Source organism: Podarcis raffonei, chromosome 9 (assembly GCF_027172205.1).
Source record: "Podarcis raffonei isolate rPodRaf1 chromosome 9, rPodRaf1.pri, whole genome shotgun sequence".
Classification (NCBI taxonomy): Eukaryota; Metazoa; Chordata; class Lepidosauria; order Squamata; family Lacertidae; genus Podarcis; species Podarcis raffonei.
Genome location: NC_070610.1, coordinates 8,616,615 through 8,638,057, shown reverse-complemented (window position 1 = coordinate 8,638,057; position 21,443 = coordinate 8,616,615). Strand labels below are relative to the sequence as shown.

General features: G+C 43.0%; 1 protein-coding gene across 8 annotated transcripts in view; it reads left to right on the top strand.

The window, feature by feature from the left end:
- Nucleotides 1-21,443, top strand: part of LDB2 (LIM domain binding 2) — a 239,770-nt gene that overhangs the window by 72,603 nt on the left and 145,724 nt on the right. The window lies entirely within an intron of this gene.

Below are 21,443 nucleotides of genomic sequence, written 5' to 3'. Positions count from 1 at the left end.
AGCCTGCTTCCTGAAGACTGGGTAGCGCTTCGCAGCGCACCCAGGGCTTCGGGCAGATATCCGCAAGCCTGGGGAGCCCGGCGGGAGTTCCCGCCGGGCTCCCAAGGCTTGTGGATAGCAGCCTGTTCTGCGGCTGGGGTCGGGGGAAGCTCGGGCTTCCCCCGCCCCAGCCCCACGCCTGGGGGGAGGAAAATAATTTTTTTTCTTTATCCCCCCCCCAAAAAAAACTAGGTGCGCCCTATGGGCCGGTGCGCACTATAGAGCGAAAAATACAGTAAATTGTAGTCAATAGAACTTTTTGGTACGTTTTACAGATTGTGAAAATGTGGAGCCAGCATTTGATCCAAGTTTGTGCTTGAAATTTTGGGCCTGTCATTAATTGCCTTCCTGAGCTAAATATGTGCTTTGCCTTAAAGACAGCAAGCGTTTTAAAAAGTTCATACCACACTTCTGCAGAGTGTGGCAGAAGGTGTTAAAGAAATATTGTTCTAACGAGGAGATGCATTTTCCCCTCAAACACCAGGCAAACTGCCGTCCAGCATGCTGAGTAACTGCCTGCAAATAATTAGGCCAGGGTGTTGGGAAAATAATATCTAAAATCTCAAGTAGACTCTGGTGTTTATAAATCAATACCAGCTGTTCCTGTTTATGTAATAGCTTGTAACAAAACAAGAGGAATTAAAAAGATGATTTGATAATGCATGCACCCAAGTTTTAGTCAGCTGCAAATACAAAGCAGACAATGTACTGAAGCTAAAAAGAAAAAATGTGTGGCCTGCCCTACAGACTGGTCTGTAGCTGTGTTAATTTTGATTATAATACCTAGGGCAGTGGTTCTCAAACTTATTTCTCTGGGCCTCCCTTTCAGAATAAAAATTTGCTTGCGCCACACCATTTTTAATTTTTTTTGAATAACAAATGCATTGGAAATCAAAATGAATCAATACCTTCAGGGATAGCATCTCGAAGCGCCGGGCGCTCTGCTTTCAGTGCGCCCCGCGCTCCGGGAAGCAGGCTGCTATCCGCTCCCTCGGCTGCAGATATCTGCTTGGCTGCGGATATCTGCCCGGCGGCGAGGCGCTCTGCTTCTGCTCTTGCTTTTGAGAAAGGCATTTATGATTTTACTGGCTCACCATCATGGTGCTACAGATTTATGAAGCGATGTGGCCTTGCTATGCGCACCAAAACTAGAACCGCACAAAAAGTGCCAGAAGAATTTGAATCTAAGATTATGTCTTTTCATAACTTTGTAATTGATGCTAGGAAGAGAAATGGATTTGAAATTGGCCAGATTGGGAATATGGATGAAGTCCCTCTAACCTTTGATGTGCCATCAAATAGGACTGTTGATTGGAAAGGTGCCAAAACTATCGCCGTGAAAACCTCCAGACATGAGAAAACCCATTACACAGTTGTGTTGTCTTGCTGTGCAGATGGCACCAAATTGCCACCCATGTTAATTTTCAAAAGGAAACATTTCCAAAAGAAGTGATTCCACGAGGAGTTGTACATGTTCATGAGAAAGGATGGATGGACGAAAATGGAATGAGAGTATGGGTTGAAAAAGTGTGGTCCAAACGTTCTGGAGGGCTTTTGAAAAACCTGCCTTATTAGTACTTGACCAGTTTAGAGCACATATTAGCAAAACTACAAAAAAGCGCTTTAAAGAAGTGAAGACTCATCTAGCTGTAATTCCTGGAGGTCTTACCAGCCAGTTGCAACCTCTTGACGTTTCCATCAACAAACCATTTAAGATCTTTATGCGAGAAGAGTGGAACAAATGGATGGCTGCTGGTAATCATGATCTAACACCCACTGGACGAATGAAGAGGCCCACTATCACTCAAGTTTGTGAATGGGTGAAAACATCATGGCACTCGGTGAAGGAGGAAATCGTTGTCCGGTCATTCAAAAAATGTGGCATTAGCAATGCTTTGGATGGAAACAAAGATGATATTTTACATGAAGATAGCGAAGAAAGTGATGTCAGTGATTGTGAGCAACTGAGCTTCATAAATTCTGACTCTAGCAGTGATGAGTTCTTGGGGTTCACAGAAGACTAGAAGAGTACTCAAACCTTAAAGTCTCTCTTCATTTGTTAATGACAGTGATGATGGTTCTTAATGCCACTGTTGACTGCTGTTCACTTTACATGGCTGTAATATGATTCTGATATACTGGTTGTTTATTAAATGCAGCAGTTTATACAACATTTGATTCAGAATATTTTTTACTTGTTTTTCTCCTCTAAAAACTATGGTAGATGCATTTTTAAAAGCTCGGGCTTCCCCCGCCCCAGCCCTGTGGCTGGGGGGGGGGATAAATTTTTTTTCTTTATTTCCCCCCCAAAAAACTAGGTGCGTCCTATGGGCCGGTGTGTCCTATAGGGCAAAAAATAACGGTAAATGGCGTTTCTATGCGCTCTAGCTTCTTTCTTTGTTTGACCAGCTTTTAGCTAGGACTGCTCTGCTAGCTCTCATTATTCCCCCATATGAGGTAGATCCACATGTACATATTTGTAACTAAGTCTGCCTTCAGGAATCCAACTGTGAACTGATGTGAGTAAACTTCTTTTAGTAACTTTGAATAAGATTGTGGTGTCTTTATTCTTTTAAGAGGGATTCAAGGGAATTTACCAGGAATGTACAATTCAATCTGAGACAGATTGAATTGTATAATAGTGAGAGGCTCACACGAGCCTGCAACCAGCTATCTGCTGTGCATGTAAGAAGGGGACTGTAACTCTGCTACATAAAGGAACTTGCTAACGCAAGTTAGGAAGGATAGTACTAAATAATATATTCTCTCCTGCCCCTCATTCCCACAATCAGCATAAAGGCAGGATTCAGAAGGAAAGACACTCAGAAAGATATACAGATCCGGCCCCCGGGCCTTAGGTTGCCTACCCTGTGCAAGACCCAGTACATCTCCGGTTCACACCACCCATCATTCGGTGACTGGCTTTAGCTTCTGCCTCCTGCGGCTTCTGCCAAACATATTGCTCTGCTTTCCTTTGGACCACATCAATGAGATTGCCATCCGGGCAGCCCTTCCACACACACTGCCCAGGCTTGCACCCTGGGAGGCCACTTTGGTTCTGCTAACGCAGAAATTTGACTTCATCCCTGGAGGCGCACTCCATTGTCTCTCGAGACAGACAGATGCCAAGAGCAGTGGCTTTGAAAAGGATTTTGAGCACCAAGATTCCCAAGGATTGCAATTTCCTGTGGCTCCTGGGCTTTTTCCTAGGAGCAAGAAACCCTGGTAAACTAAAGGTGACAGACCTCAACTTTGCTGCTGCTACTCAGATAGTTTCAGCAAGGGGGCCAGATGCATAGCTGTCAACTTTCCCCCTTTTTTAAGGGAAATTCCCTTATTCCAAATAGGATTCCTCGCAAGAAAAGGGAAAAGTTGACAGCTATGGAGATGTTCTGGAGACGGCTGGTTGCAGAGAAAGGGTTGAGGGTATTGAGCTTTTTCACTTGCGCAGGCATAGGCAAACTCCGGCCTTCCAGATGTTTGGGACTACAATTCCCATCACCCCTAGCTAACAGGACCAGTGGTCAGGGATGATGGGAATTGTAGTCCCAAACATCTGGAGGGCCGGAGTTTGCCTATGCCTGCACTTGCGCTTCTTTATCTCTTTATCCATCTTTTGCAACCTTGAGAAGACGACCCGGCATTCAGATAACGCAGTAAGAAAGTTTCAAAACACCGTTTTATCAATTACTGCTAATCGTGCATTCTGTAAAGGGATTTAGTAAACAAGCAGAATGTATTTGATATTTGACACCATTTGACACTTTGTAAAGATTACCAAACTACTGGGCGGATAGGGAGAATAAAGGATTCCTAATGATTTGCTAGGGATGCGGGTGGCGCTGTGGGTTAAACCACAGAGCCTAGGACTTGCCGATCAGAAGGTTGGCGGTTCGAATCCCCGCGATGGGCTGAGCTCCTGTTGCTTGGTCCCTGCTCCTGCCAACCTAGCAGTTTGAAAGCACGTCAAAGTGCAAGTAGATAAATAGGTACCGCTTCGGCGGGAAGGTAAACAGCTTTTCCGTGCACTGCTCTGGTTCGCCAGAAGCGGCTTAGTCATGCTGGCCACATGACCCGGAAGCTGTACGCCGGTTCCCTTGGCCAATAAAGCGAGATGAGCACCGCAACCCCAGAGTCATCCATAACTGGACCTAATGGTCAGGGGTCCCTTTACCTTTACCTTTAATGACTTGCTAGTCAAGTGTAAAAAGCAATGGATTCATAATACTGGTAATCAAATAACAGTATCTCAGTGGAAACGCAACCTTCAAGCTGCAGTAGCAGTTCATATGAAATCATTTGTCTACAAGTGCTGGTTAGATGGTATCTTGCAATGAAACAGATACTATGATGAGCATAATATGGTGATAAAAGTGCTATAAGAGATATTGGTTATTGCCATTGTTGGAGATCTTGCTATAAAATTCACCGTTGGGGAAGGGAAGGGGACATGCAAAAATGGTCACAGATACAATAGGCTATATTTTCCTAAATTGATTTATTTTATTTTATTTATATACCGCCTTATACCTGAAGGTCTCTGGCTGTACTTTCAGGATATCTGGAGTGGAGGGAAGTGATATGGCTTTGATATTAATATTTCACCTAGAAAAGAAGCAAGGTGCTAGAAAAGAAGACATATCAAATTTCTGAAAGGGCTTAATGGTTGCCAGTACTATGGTTAACGGATGAATTAACAAAACTTATTTTGTAAGCTTAGCAAAGGAAAAATACTTTTGAATTGTTTTTACCGAATGTGGGACGTGTTTCTTTTAGAGGAGAATCAATTTGTAGATTATCAAGTAGCATCGAGCGGCTCCCACACAGTCATATTATTTGTACTGTGTCATGAAATGGAAATTGTAATCTTATTTTATTTCAGTAAAAAAGTGGGGTTTTAAAATCATGGTAAATTCCTTTTTTGAAAATCTTCTAGCATGATTCCTGTGCTGGACCAAACAACACCAAAGGAAGGTTGCTCTTATTTATTTACTATTCGGCAGACTTCTAAAGGTAAAGGTGAAGGACCCCTGACAGTTAAGTCCAGTCGAGAACGACTCTGGGTTTGCGGCGCTCATCTTGCTTTACTAGCCAAGGGATCCGACGTTTGTCCGCAGACAGTTTTCCTGGGTCATGTGGCCAGCATGACTAAGCCGCTTCTGGCGAAACCAGAGGAGCACACAGAAATGCCGTTTACCTTCCCGCCAGAGCGGTACCTATTTATCTACTTGCACTTTGACGTGCTTTCGAACTGCTAGGTTGGCAGGAGCAGGGACTGAGCAACGGGAGCTCACCCTGTTACAGGTATTCGAACCACTGACCTTCCGATCGGCAAGCCCTAGGCTCTGTGGTTTAGACCACAGCAGCGCCACCCGCGTCCCAGGCAGACTTCTAGTCCATAGGTATTATAATAGTAGGTATTATGACTATTATCTTAAAAATGCGCCACTTTGTATTATTCATCTGTAGACTCTCTATCAAAGCAAGAAATGAGGAAAGTCAAATCCCCCACAAAACTGACCTCTTTTCCTTACAGATGTAAACTTCCAAAACCACAGGATAAGTATAAATGATGCCCCACTCTGTGGTTGCAAAAACATGATTTGTTGTTACCTAAGTTTAACTTTCTTTCCTGCACTTGAGGTAGAATTCTTACTCCTAGATAAAATCCATTGTAGCCTAGCATTCAATTCTGTACATGAAGTTGCTCCATGCAGTGCATAATTAAATTCACATCTAGCATCCTCCATTATATGTGTTCTTCTCTGCATTTGAAAGCCCCAAAATGTCTATAAAAAGTGAGTTGCTCCATCGCCTCAATCATTTCCGTTGCTCTTCTCTGAATCTATTCCAGCTCTACAATATCTTTTTTTTTTTTAAGTGGGGCAGCCAGAGCTGTGGGATGCAGGTGGCGCTGTGGTCGAAACCACTGAGCCTGGTCGAAACCACCCCATGATGGGGTGAGCCTGGGCCTTAGTTTGCCTACCCATGGACTAGATGACCTTTGGGTCCCTTCCAAGTCTACGATTCTGTGATTCTATGATTCTCTCATCATCATCAAGGCAAGTATAGGGAGTGGATTTGTGGAGACCTTGCTTTGATCCTTTGATTAAACTAATGTACATTAGTGGATCTTGATTCAAAGAACAATGGCAATGCTTTGCAGTTCTGTTGTTTGGGTTTCTGTCTCCTAATACTTAACATCCTTCAGTGGTGGTTTTTTTAAAAAAAAATGTAAAAAGGAAAACCTTACCAAAGCGGAATGGCCAAACACATTTCATCAAATGTAAAGAAATCTCACGTGAGTTGAGCTTTCCTGCTGATTTTAACATATCTAGGCACACCTTGAGGCAGTAGGAGACTGCTGCTGTGGTGAACTGACATTTAAAATTTCATGTGATGTTTATGGACCCGGGGTGAAGTTCCAGTAGAGCCTGAGACATAATGTAAAGAATTACTATTTTAAAAATATCCTGCTAAAATATGAACTCTTGTGATCCTACATCTTAATTATGTAAATATTTGGTAGCAAAAACGTCCTTTGCGTGTTCAGACCCAGAAACCTCCTCCCTAAACAAATTCACCCTTGACTCAAATTTTGGTTTGGTTTTTGGCAGAATTTAGGCCACAACTTTATTGATTACAGCAAGTGACTGGTTGCATAGGCTCTGGTTCCACTATCTTCCTGCCATGCAGGTAGCGCTGACCCAGGGTTCCAGCATAGGTCAGCCTAGGGTGAACACCTGGATAAGCGGAAAGCCGGGAACAGGCTAACTCTGCCACCCAAATGTCCCCCTGGACTCAGGCACGGGCACAACCCCCTCACAGGGTTTGACCAAACCATCGAGTCCCTGGATTCCTTTAACGGAATACCCTTCACATAGGGATGGCGAGAGCGTTCTCCCACCCCTTTCACCTGAACCAGAGCCTATCCGCAACCTTACAAGTTGTGACGATTTGCTACACAGCAGGCGAAACCCAAATGGCAACGGCCAATCAGCCAAGTGGGGAAATTCCTGCCGTGCCCCTGTCCCAACGACAGACGACACATGACGGCATAGCAAGGTCAAGTGCAAAGCCCTAAAAGTAGGGAGAGGTGGGCGGGTGTTCCAAATGCATGCGCCGAAAGAGGAAGCTCTGGGTCACGTGCATGGGCATAAATAGGTCCCTCAAACCATTTGGACCAGATTGTCCCCTGTCCCATTGGCCAGATTGCACCCAGCTTCGAAGGACCTACCAATTGGGTGTTGTGACTGACCAGTTGTACCCAGGGTGTCAGTTTCCAGGTCTCACCACAATACGTGCCCTCTTTAAGGGAGGACTCGATTTCTGAGTGAATTTGCCAGCAAATGATTTACATTTAGCCTAGTATCATTTGTTAAAATGCCCTAGACGTTTTTCATGGTTTCTCACACTGGAACAGCGAGTAACTGAGCTTTTTTGGGAAGTAGTTGCCTGGGCTGCCGCTGTGTGAGTGGAAAGAGCTGGATGATTTTGTGCATTTCAGTTATGGTGATAACTGCTAAAGTGGACACTTGTTACAAGACAGCTGTGTTTGGCTAGAATTTTAAGTTATTCATTAAATCATAGTTTTCTCTAATTGCTTGAGTGGCAGCCAAACTCTACCCGATGGAATGTGAGAGCAAACAGATTTGTGTCACACTCCATCTTGATGTTTGTTTTCTTAAATGGGTCTGCCCTCCAGGGACTCTCATAGAAATTTCAGGAGTTTGCAGTGGGTTATAGTATTTAACAATTGGCTTCTGTGAATGGAGGGCTCTCTGATGCCTTTGACTTTACTGTTATGACCCCATGTTGTGAAACTGAGAATATAATGAGCTGAGGCCCCACTTAGTGAAGGCCAGGGAGACTGTTGCCCACCATCTTTCCTGGCTTCAGATTACGTGTGATTATTCCCTAGGATCGACTATATTTTTGGTTAATTAACCTGTTTTTCTTTTCATGGTGAGTGACTTTTGTTACACACATGGCCAAGCTGGAACTTCATGGATTTTGGAAAGCATTTTGGCACTTCCCTTTTCAAGATTCTCAACAACCCTTGTGTCGTTTTTTCTTCTAACCTTGCCAGTTCATGGTGTTGTCACCTAGTAACACCTGAGGGAAACCGCAGAATCCTACAGTACGCTGTACTCTGCCCATATGACTGTACCAGTAGACAAAATCCTGCAGCCTGCACGTTCTATGTAAATCGAGCACGTTGAATCATTTGCCTTACTTTGCATAATTCATTCTGGTTTTCCTTATCAAGCAGAGTGTAAAGCTATTCAGGGAACAAAAGCTCTGCGGTAGCTAGTCATAATCTTACTTAGCCACCTTTCTGGCTTTTGAGATTTCAACCGGCATAGCCATGCTGGTTAACTCCTTCTTGAGCATATTTTCACAGCTATAAGGACCAGAAACTAAGGATTATTATTTTTTGAACACAATGTAAGCTGAGAATTGACATAGGAAACTGCCTTATACCAAGTCGGGGTATTTGTCCACTTAGAGTTTCAGACAGGAGACTCTCCTGGTCCTACCTAGCTATACCACTCAGCTTTGGCTCACTGCAGGAAGTAACTATACTCTGAATTCTACACCTGTCAGGGACTGGGCAGAGGAGGAATGGTGGAGACCGCCTCTCCATCCTGACCCTTCCAGGGAAGAAGAAGAGGAAGGCAGTATAGATTTACAACAGGGGTTTGCGGGAGGTCGCAGCTCAGAGGCAGATGAGGGGAAAAGTTGGAAGATCATGGGAGAGCCAGAGCAACACCTGGCTGACATGTTGTCATTAGAAAGCATCCCAGACCCTTCATCTCCCAGAACCTGGCGAGCCTTAAAAGTAAGAGAGCAAAGAGCTCAAAGACAGAGGGCACGTAGCAGCACCCCTAGAGGAGATGATGAGAATGAGGAATGAAGAAATGGGGTGGGGTGGGGGTGGAGATTCACTCGGGACAACGCCGTTATCCAAGAGGCTGGGTTCTATAGCCTCTCTCTGTAAATATTGAAATAAAAAAGGACAGTAAGAAACTTTTCCTTGTCTTTATACTTTCCTGGGCAACCAACCAGGAGCCGCTGACAACATCTTGACAACACCCAAAACTATACCCTTCTTTTGTTATAGTGTATGAAGCTGCCTTTAAGGGACGCGGGTGGTGCTGTGGGATAAAGCACAGAGCCTAGGGCTTGCCGATCAGAAGGTCAGCGGTTCGAATCCCCGTGACGGGGTGATCTCCCGTTGTTCGGTCTCTGCTCCTGCCAACCTAGCAGTTCGAAAGCACATCAAAGTGCAAGTAGATAAATAGGTACCACTCCAGCGGGAAGGTAAATGGCGTTTCCGTGCACTCCTCTGGTTCGCCAGAAGCGGCTTAGTCATGCTGGCCACATGTCCCGGAAGCTGTACACCGGCTCCCTCGGCCAATAAAGCGAGATGAGCGCCGCAACCCCAGAGTCGGTCACGACTGAACCTAATGGTCAGGGGTCCCTTTATGAAGCTGCCTTTAGTTGCCAACCAATAATAGGAAAGCGAATTTGGAGGCTACAGCTTTTTAGGGAAAGGATGTGTGGTGCACATCTGTTATTAAGCCTCACATCACAGAAATTTAATAACTCTTCCTTGAAACATGTTGAATCCTAAGATTTTGTTATCTAGTGTGAGCTGACTTCATGGAGTATATAGGCTATAGATGGGGCTGTGAGTTTTCCTGCAGAAATTGAGGCAAGATGGAAAATCAGATTAGACCCAGATTAGGTGTCCCACTGTGTGTCATGGGAAGTTGTGAAATGCCAACTCTTATCATTGTGTTAATTTGTCAGTTAAAGTGGCAGGTTTTTTATGTTCACAACTGTTTGTTAATGCTTCTCAGCATGCAAGTGTTCAGAACAGCATGCTAAACTCAGTGGATAACACCGGCTTATAGATACACAAAGCATTGTCACACCTGTGCAAATTGAACTCTAAATTACTACTTCACCGCAAATACTGGGTTGTGCTTCCCCCATTTGATCTGTGCAGTGTGGGGGGGGTCACATTATGGAAAGGGAGAAGTTGTTGCTAGGAGTTTTTTTAATGGGCTAGACTTGAAAGATATGACTTGTGCCGGGAGGTTCTTTTGAAATAATTTACTTATGAAAGTGTAATGGTGAAATGGGCTTCAGGTATTTTTCAAATTTTTGTGTGTGACAAATATTCGAATTAACATTTGAGGGCTTTGAGATATTTCCAAGCAAATAATCTAACCATGCAACAGTATTCCCTGACACCAGGACAGCACTAAATGTTTGCAGCGTTCGATTTTTTGCTACACACACACACTCATGGGAGAGGGAGAATTGTAAACAGAACTTGATTCTTTCCTCCCTCTCTTTTTCTTCTTTTGCGGAGTGGCTGCAATTCATAGCATTTTCTTCAAAACCTTTTTTTTTTCTTTTCTGTGATCTTTAACAATGACTTCCTCAAATAGCAACTCATGTGAATAGACACTATGGCACCTACAGAACTGCAGGCTGTCTAGGGAAAATCTCTGTGCCATATTCCATGGGTACCCCCACTGCTTCCACTCATGTAGACAACTTTTGCAACTGACAGCTCTAGGTTTAATCAGAGGGAATGATTAAGGAAAGTTCTTGTTGAAGTCACCTTGTCGTCTCCACCTTGCCTGTTCAGTTCCCTTTTCTAGTTCCGCTGGAAAGGAAGAAAATGCCAAACATTGTGCTTCTGCTTTGATGCCATGGGCCCACACATTCTCTTCTGTCAAATGAACATTGCATATAATTTGGCTTTTAGTGCCAGTTGAGAAGAACACAAGCCCAAAGCTGCTTTTTTCCTCCATTCATCATAACCCCCAAGCCTCTAGTCCTACATCCTTCTGATATTTTGCAGGTTATTTTTCTGGTTGCACCTCTGTGATATGTGCTATTTTCATAATAAAACAGCTGCCTGCAAAAATTGATGGAGGGGGAGCAAATCCATTTTTAATGACCCCCCCCATGTTTTTAGCTGTTCTTATTTTATCTGTAAGCTGCATTGAGTCCTTGCCAGGGAAATTAAGGTAAAGTTAAAGGGACCCCTGACCGTTAGGTCCAGTCGTGGACGGCTCTGGGGTTGCGGAACTCATCTCGCTTGACTGGCTGAGGGAGCCGGCGTACAGCTTCCAGGTCATGTGGCCAGCATGACTAAGCCGCTTCTGGCAAACCAGAGCAGCGCACGGAAACACCGTTTACCTTCCCACCAGAGCGGTACCTATTTATCTACTTGCACTTTGTGCTCTTGAACTGCTAGGTTGGCAGGAGCAGGGACCAAGCAACAGGAGCTCACCCCGTAATGGGGATTTGAACCGCCAACCTTCTGTTCAGCAAGCCCTAGGCTCTGTGGTTTAACCCACAGCGCCACCTGCGTCAGGGGAATTGGCAGGGTATAAATAAGTAAATAATAAATAAAATAATGCACTCTCACCAACCTTGCACAAAAGCCCCTGGACCTGTTTGTAATTTGGCATGCAATATTCACTTAGGAGGGGTTAATATGCCTGCAAATTTCATGCATTTCCATCAGATGGGAGAAAAATATGGCCATTTTTATTTTCCCAAAGTGACTGGGATAAGCATGAAGCTTTATTTTTCTGAATCTGGATTTAGACTCTGAGCCAAGTTGGACAGCCTCCAAAGCATTTCAGGCAAAATCTTACTCTATTCCAAAGCACCAAAGTATGACTGCAGTGCTATGCCCACTTACCTGGGAGTAAAGCCCAATGAGACTTACTTCTGGGTAATCATCTATGGGATTTCATTGTAAATGTTGTAGAAGATAAGCTAATAGCTTTATAAACCTGGTGACTTCACTATATGCTGTCTTGTAATCTTGGAGATGTCATTTTTGAGTACAGTTTCCCCCAGTTCCCTTCTAGTCCTGTTCTATTCTATTCTACACATATGTGATTTAAAAACAATAACATCACCTTCAGTCCACTGGGGGAAAGGCACACCAAATCAAAAAATAGCTTGGTCTGTGACATATGCTTTCATTTAGCAACTCAGGTTATTGTTGGTTCCGAGTAGCAGATAATTCATTCTCCTCTTGCCTGTCTGCTGCCCTGAATTGTAAGGAGTCAAAGCGTATTGGAAACCAACCTTTCTTCAGTGTTGCCCATCATATGTCTATCTAGATCTATGGCTTCGTAATAAATAAAGGCAGAACTCTGTGGTATAAGAGAGGTTGCATTGCTGCCAAGAATAGTGGGCTTCTGTGGAGTTGTCCCTCCTCCTGCGTAGTCCTACTCATATCATGTTCTGATTCAAGTTTCTCACAAATCAAAACAGATAAAACCTACCGTATTTTTTGCTCTATAAGACTCACTTTTTCCCTCCTAAAAAGTAAGGGGAAATGTCTGTGCGTCTTATGGAGTGAATGCAGGCTGCACAGCTATCCCAGAAGCCAGAACAGCAAGAGGCATTGCTGCTTTCACTGCGCAGCGATCCCTCTTGCTGTTCTGGCTTCTGAGATTCAGGATATATTTTTTCTTGTTTTCCTCCTCCAAAAACTAGGTGCATCTTGTGGTCTGGTGCGTCTTATAGAGCTAAAAATACGGTAATTCTCAGCATATTTAGCAAAACAACAGGGCTACATCATGTGTAGGCAAACTAAGGCCCAGGGCCTGGATCCAGCCCAATTGACTTTTAAATCTGGCTGTGGATGGTCCAGGAATCAGCATGTTTTTGCATGAGTAGTATGTGTCCTTTATTTAAAATGCATCTCTGCATTATTTGTGGGGCCTGCCTGGTCTTCTTACATGAGTAGAATGTGTGCTTTTATTTAAAATGCATCTCTGGGTTATTTGTGGGGCATAGGAATTCATTCATTATTTTCTTCAAAATATAGCCCCCCCCCCCAGGTCTGAGGGACAGTGGACTGGCTCCCTGCTGAAAAAGTTTGCTGACCCCTGGGCTACATCCTCCCTGAGGTTGCATTTTAGATTTTGCCATTTGGAAGATTTCCTGTTTGAAAGAGACTTAGCAAACCTAAGTGGGAATAAACCAAGAAAAGGCTATTTTGTGCATGTTTGATACTTCCTGATGGCATGTTCACCATGCCATTTTATCAGTCTCAGAAAAGTATTACTGTCTCTGAATGTGCAGAGTGTCTGTTCCGGAAATATGTTCCATTTTTTCGATTGCATTATAGAGTACTGCTGCAGTAGTTTCCATTGCCAGAATATGGTGATGCAACAAGCCAGATTGCATGTAATAAGATTATTTACTCCCTGAAAGGGTAGCTTGTTTCAAGCACTTGATTATTTCTCTCAGTGGTATTCTTTTTAAAAATAAAAAAGTTCACACAATACTGGAGGTTAAGTCTTTAATGGGTTGATTTGTCTAAATGTCAGTGTAATCATACTGACATTTCCGGAAACATAAATCACCCTTGGAATTGCCTTTTTGGGGCAAGCACACAAATAGGGCATAAAGAGATAGCCATTCTTTGTTTTCATACCAGGTATTCATATGTACAGTTATTCTCAACAAGGAAGTTCAGTTTTGTTACCACAGTGAATAGCCATTCATAAACCTAATCCCTCAAAAGGAATCAATTCCTTTCTTTAAAAATCATATAGATTAGGCACTACTGCATCTTGCGAGAATTAATTTAAGTATTCATTGTTGAAGAAGTACTTCGTTTTTTCTGCTGGTACCTATTGTCAATCCATTTCACCAGGTGATCCCAAGCTGTCGTTTTAGTTTACTAGTGAGCATGCACAGAGAATTACATGCACAGAGAATTACAGGCGATATCTCAGAGCGCTTTGAGAGATTTCATATAGTGCCGATTCAGGATTTTGTTTTTCTTTTTTTAAATGAAACCTGGAACCATCTTTCTTGCAGAAAGGTCAGATGGATTCCAAGTTGGAACCTAAACAAAAATGTAAGTTAATTAATAAGGCACTTACAAAACTGGTGTTGTGTTCTGAGTATCAAGTAGATTTTCTGGCAGGAAACTGGATGAGTATCGTTAAATAGAAAACACATTGCTCCTCACGCCAAGCCTTCAGATCTTGCTGCCTGTTTAAACAGACATTGTTCCAGAGATGGCATCTAAGCCATTCTCCAAAACGATATGAAGCAAGCACTGGCGCTCAAGCCAAGCCATATCAAGAGATATGTGGAACAATGATCAGCAGGAATATAATCCAGGCTGCTGCTTCAGATTTTGGGATAGGCCCCAAAGATTTCAGTTCACGTGTGATAAGGGATAAGTTTCAAAGACTTGCAATTGGATGTGCTCAAGATTGAATTGCGTGTCAAGGACCCCCAAGATACCCCTGAATAAAAACACGGTTCACACATCATTTTTGTTTTGGTTTTTGGCATAATTTTGGCCAGAACTTTATTGAATTACAGTATGTGAGTGGTTGCTTTGGCACTGGTTAGCGACTATCTGTTCCCACTTGGAGGTAGGGACAGAACTGACAACCACACCCGTGCAGAAGTCAGTAAGGGTAAAAAATTTTGGGGAGAGAATAAAGCTGGGTGCCAGGCTCACACCTCTCCCCAAATGCTCCCTGGGGCTCTTGCGTGGCCCTAGCGCCTTGACAGGGGTTCAGACAAAAGCATGGCAAGCCCCTGGATTCCTTTAACGGAATTCCCTTGCAGCAGCAGCATTGGAGGAGCAGGCACAGCCAACCCTTACCCCTCCACCAACCAAAAAATTAAACAATGCCTAACCGCAACCTTACAGGTTGTGACGATTTGCTACGCAGTAGGCAAACCCAAATGGCCCCAGCCAATCAGCCAAATTGGCTACCTACCAGGACCCTGCCCCAAAGCAGACGACCCCATGACAGGCATAGCAAGGTCAGCACCAACAAACCCTAAGATCATGGCCACTGGTCCCATCACCTCCTGGCAAATAGAAGGGGAAGAAATGGAGGCAGTGAGAGATTTTACTTTCTTGGGCTCCATGATAGCTGCAGATGGTGACAGCAGCCACGAAATTAAAAGACGCCTGCTTCTTGGGAGAAAAGCAATGACAAACCTAGACAGCATCTTAAAAAGCAGAGACATCACCTTGCCAACAAAGGTCCATATAGTTAAAGCTATGGTTTTCCCAGCAGTGATATATGGAAGTGAGAGCTGGACCATAAAGAAGGCTGATCACCGAAGAATTGATGCTTTTGAATTATGGTGCTGGAGGAGACTCTTGAGAGTCCCATGGACTGCAAGAAGATCAAACCTATCCATTCTGAAGGAAATCAGTCCTGAGTGCTCACTGGAAGGACAGATCCTGAAGGTGAGGCTCCAATACTTTGGCCACCTCATGAGAAGAGAAGACTCCCTGGAAAAGACCCTGATGTTGGGAAAGATTGAGGGCACAAGGAGAAGGGAATGACAGAGGACGAGATGGTTGGACAGTGTTCTCAAAGCTACCAGCATGAGTTTGACCAAACTGCGGGAGGCAGTGGAAGACAGGAGTGCCTGGCGTGCTCTGGTCCATGGGGTCACGAAGAGTCGGACACGACTAAACGACTAAACAACAACAACAACAGGCGGGTAATCCGATGTGCGCAGCGAAAAGAGGAAGCTCAACGCTGCGCACAGGGACCTATATAGCCCCCCCATCAATCAAATAAAATTGCAACCATCAATTTTCCCCAGCAACATTGGGGGTGCCCAATCAAATTCGTGGCCATCCAAACTAACCCACCCAGCAACAGGGGATGTCATGGTTGCTCCCACCGCAACACGTGCTCTCCATGAAGGAGAACCGCTTTGCAAAACCAAACTAAAGCAAAAAACATTAAGAGCATTTGTTGTAGTTGCTTTTTATATACACACACACACACACACACACACACACACACACACACACACTATACCTCTATGAACCATAGCTCTTGACACAAGTCAGTCATTTACCCTTTTTAAAAGTAATGTTACTGAGACCTTTGGCATGCATATTTCACCACAAAACTAGCCCCTCTTACACATCGGGCTCTGAAATAAAGTTTACATACGTATACCTCCCCCAAACCCAGTGCTTATTAAAATCCATAATTTGTTTTTATTCTTAACAAAATACAATGATAATTCTTGAAATAGTCTGGTCGTTTTCAAGAATGCAAGAGCCAAGTTAAGTGGAACAGAAGCATAGAATCGTGGAATTGTAGAGTTAGAAGGGACCTCCAAAGATCATCTAGTCCAACTACTTGCAATGCAAGAATCTCAGCTAAAGCATCTGTCACAGATGGCCCCCCAACCCAAGAAGGACACCCACGATCATATTTCCCGCTTTTAAAACAGAATAGGAGAGCACTTCGATCCACAGTGCTAGGGCAGGAGGCACTTGGCATTGTTTCCCCGTCTCATTTTCATGATGAAAATTGCCATTCTTTCCCCAGGATTATTATTATGTATTTGTAGGGCAAATTATACAGATACAGTGGTACCTTGGTTCTCGAACAGAATGCGTTCCGGGAGTCCATTTGACTCCCGGAACCATTCGAAAACCAAAGCGTGGCTTCCAATTGGCTGCAGGACCAATTGGAAGCCGTGCCAGACGTTTGGCTTTCGAAAATCATTAGAAAACTGGAACACTCACTTCCGGGTTTCAATCGTTTGGGAGCCGATTTGTTTGGAAGCCAAGGCATTCGGCTTCCAAGGTACGGCTGTACCACCAACAAGGGTTGCCCCTCACATAGTGCATCAGTAGTAGCCTCCTCGGGAAATCACCAAACGTCACCTTCATGGTCTTAAAGACCTTTTGCCTTGGCCTCATCCAGCAAGGGAAACAGCCTTCTGCATGTAGATGCACACTGGAAACATACCTGCCTGTAACCAGACCCCAAAGAACTGACTGACTGTGTCTTTTGAGTGGTACCTCTGGTTGAGAACGGGATCCATTCCGGAGGCCCGTTTGCAACATGAAAAGAGCGCAACCCGCAGCAGTGCGTCTATGCACGCACAGGTTTCTATTCACCGCTTCTGCGTATGCGCATGATGTCATTTTGCACTTCTGCGCATGCACGAGCGGCAAAACCTGGAAGTAACCCTTTCCGGTACTTCCGCGTCGCCGTGGGATGTAACCTGAAAGAACATAACATGAAGCAGACGTAACATGAGGTATGGCTGTACATTTAAAGTCCACAGTTGTTACCCATGACTCGCAATGAGAGCATGATTGCCATAAAGAGCTCTTAAAGAGGCAACTTCTTCATATTATACATTAAGCTGAAATTGCAAAAGGAAAAAAATATGGGGGTAATTTAACAGTTTTAACAGTCAAACTTTATATCAGCAGTGCAGAGTAATTCTGCATCATCCAGCATTCAGACGTTTGTGAAATACGGTAACAATGAAATCCAGCATTTCTCTAAAAATCCTCTAAATAATTTTTATTTGAAGAAAATTCATGACAGAAAATAAAAGGAAAAAATTAACATGGACTAAATGGAGTGCATTTTTTATGGAAGAAAAATTGACGTGTAGTAGATGTCAAAGATCACTGGTCACTTCTCCTTTCCTGACCCTTCTGTCTAGTTTCTTCTGCTCTTTCCTTCCTTTTGTCCTCTGCTTTAAATGCATTTTTAAAGTACTTTTCAAAGTATTAATTTTTTGGTCCATTATTTCAACGTTTGAGAGCAGGAGTGTGCTATGTGAAAGGAGTGTTGCCATGGTAATATCTCATTATTGCTGAAATGGAAAATAATTACTTTGCCAAAATCCCAGGTAACCTGTCAGTGCCTGAGTTGAGGGTGCCTTGGGGGGAAGCCTTGACTCTTTGTTGGAAAAGTGGAATTTTAAAAACCATCTTTCCTCCTTATAATTATACTTCCCCACCCACCCCGCTTTGGTTTGCTACACCATTTGGCTCCGAATGCCATTTGGCATCCTGGCAAATATCAGAACACATGATTCTAATTGGGAATAGGCCTTCCCTACCAAACTTTTTGCAGTCAACTGACTTCAGTTTCTCTTCTTCTTTTTCTTTTTCTTCTTGATTTAAAGCTTGCCGAAAACATCTGATTAAAAATCTGGGATGGCTTTCAAATTGCAATAGAAAATGGATGTTTATACTTTTTTCCATGTAGAACTCCATAATTGAATTACTACACTTTCCAGCCACTAGAATTTTTATATTTATACATAAAGGAAAGCAAGAAATACATGACTTGACCAGAGGCCGTGTGAGTTTGGTTTCCCCTGGGGCAGAAATTCTCAAACTCTGCTGCCGCACCACAACTTGAAGGCTGCTGTGCGGTTTAGCAGACCACTTACTGATTTTCCCTTTGCATCAGTCAAACCTGTGCCATATTACAGAGATCCTGAGCTGTAAGTCAGGGCCTTTTTAGCCTTTTTGATAAATTTGATCTTTGTCCTAGTGAACTTGATCTTAATTGTGAGGGTGTGTGGGTGTGGAAATAAATCAATACATATACTTTCGACTCTTCCACAATCACAGTTTGATAACATCTGCCCAACAGTTCTCTTTTTTATTTATTTTATTTTTTAATAAATATTTTTATTGGTTTTGACAAAAACAAATCCAAAATAATAAGAAGAAAAAGCTTTTACCATATCCATATACGAGATTCTCTGAATCTCGCGACTTCCCCCCGTCCCCTGCCTGGGTCCTTAAAATAATTCTTCTGAAACTACATCTCATTACATTCTCCACATTTTCCATTTCTCTAATTTGTCCATATTTTTCGTTTCTTTACCAGTTATTTTTTACAGTCCAGCTAACTTGTTGTTGTTTACAATGGTCTGCTAAGTAAATTAGAATTTCCCCCCATTCTTTTTTAAAGTCCTTATCTTCTTGATTCCTGAGTCTCCCAGTCAGTTTTGCCATTTCAGCATAGTCCAGCAATTTGATTTGCCAATCTTCCTTGGTCGGAACTGTTGGTTCTTTCCATCTTTGGGCTAGTAGCATCCTTGCAGCTGTTGTCGCATACATAAACAGTCTTTTCTGGGCTTTTGGGATATCAGAACCTGTAATTCCCAACAGTTCACAAAGCCCAATCAAACTGACTGACTGACTCTGAGAATCTTCCAGTTGTCTGCAGGACTCTGACTAACTGAAAGACCCACACCTAGAGGTGTAAACTCTCTGGAAGTTTTGAAGCCATGGGTTGCGGGGCAAGGATCAAGTTTATATTGCAAACGGAAATTTGTGGCTAATGGAAAGATATGCAATACTTGCTTATTTTTAGCACCCTTCACTTTATTTTATCATTTATTTATTTTTTTTATTTGTCAAATTTCTATCCTAGGATCACAGGGTGGTTTAACAATATAAAAACAGAATAATATGACCAATAGCCACATTGTTACTTTAGGAACACAAAATGTATAAGTTGGTTTGCCCACAAAATTATAATGTTTGGTATATCAATGGTACATTTTATTCAGTCAATATTTACAAATTCAAATGACCTTTTGAATGCTTTGTTAAAAATGGAGCAACGAGCAACTGAACTGCAAGGAACTAGTGTGTCTTTGGTTTTGCCAACTTATGAGGATTGGGCAAAAAACAATAATAAAAATAACCTATTATTATTATTATTATTATTATTATTATTATTAATAATTAATATGCATTTTTAAAATCATTATCTCTTCTTCAGCGTTAAGCAACCACAAAGCACCTATTTTCATTCAAAAGTGCTGGGAAAGACTACATGGAACTTGATCAGCCTCTGAGCATCACTATCAGTTTCTGTTTCTTCATATTTGTTACCATGGACTTCTAAAAATTGAAGGTTTACCTGGATTGAAAAAAGCTTCTCTACCTTTTCGCATATCAGTTCATTTTTTGATTTGAGCATTTCCAAACATAGGCCAGTTTCTTTTATATGCTTCAGAAGATGGAAGAACCTAAAGCAGATGAGAAGCAGAAGGAATCAGAGGCTGTGTTGTGCAAAGAACTTGTCACCATGTTACAATGTGTTTGGCAGAATCGCAGACTGCATTCCTGGTTAGGTTCTGTGCTCTGCAATGTTCAAAAGTTTAAAATATACTTTAGGCATATTTTTCAGCTCCTTCGTGTTACTATGTACTTCCTTCCACTCCCAGTCTCTTGGGGCCTGTTCAAGAAGACAGAAACATATCCACCTACAATGGCCACAAGCAAAAAGGCACAGATTCCTACTCCCTTCTCTTGTGACGATGGTAGTGCCCCCTAAAAATGCATCTTCCTCTTGCATTTGAGGATTGTCATTTTCGGGACTTGCTTGTCCTTGGCGTACAGGAATTGGAACAATCTGATTCTGCACACCGGTGTCCCAAAAAGTCTTCCCAATTTATGTGAATCATTTTGGGACACCTTGTCTTATTCTCATCTTACTCATCTTTCTCAAAGAAAATATTTCACTATGCACTTTTCTCAACTGTTTTGGGAGGAAATTAAGACTTTGGGTGGGGAGAAATGAGGGAGGAAAGCTTTCTCGTCCAATTTTTTCTCCCCCTACCCCCAGGCCTTCACACCTGTACCCACAGCATCACACATTCAGAATGAGGTGCGGAGGTACATTCATTGATGCCATCTAGTCTCTTAGATGCCCAAAGAGGTCTGCCACCAGCGGGAATTGTGTTGTTGTTGTTTAGTCGTATCCGACTCTTCGTGACCCCATGGACCAGAGCACGCCAGGCACTCCTGTCTTCCACTGTCTCCCGCAGTTTGGTCAAACTCATGCTGGTAGCTTCGAGAACACTATCCAACCATCTCGTCCTCTGTCGTCCCCTTCTCCTTGTGCCCTCCATCTTTCCCAACATCAGGGTCTTTTCCATACATCACTACTGGGAAAACCAGAGCTTTAACTACACGGACCTTTGTTGGCAAGGTGATAGTCTTAATGGCTGTCAATACTCTAGTTGGATGTTCAACTTTATGGTAAAGTCCTTTTTATGTAAGCCCTCCTCAGTCGTTACAATTTTAATAGTTTAAATATACGTGTACAGTTTTACTTCTATCATTGTTTAAATCAGGGGTAGTCAACCTTTTTATACCTACTGCCCACTAATGCATCTTTCTTGATGGTAAAATTTCCTTACCGCCCACCAGTGCTCAATGGAAGGAGGATTCAGCTTGTGCCGTAGAACCCGCTACCGCCCACCTAGAATCTTGAAACACCCACTAGTGGGCAGTAGGGACCAGGTTGATAACCCCTGGGTTAAATGTTTTAAAATTATTTTTATGCGAAATGATTTATAATGAATTGAAAAGGATGTTTAAGATAACCTTTGTTAAGAGACCAGAAGCTTTTTTGCTAGGCATTTCAGATCAAGATTTGCCAAAGCGTGTTCTCCTACATGGAGAGCATGTGTTGCGGTGGGGTCTTGGTTACTGGGCGGGACCATTTGGATGACCATGACTGTGATTGGACCAATTTGGGTTGTTGGGGAGATTTTGATGT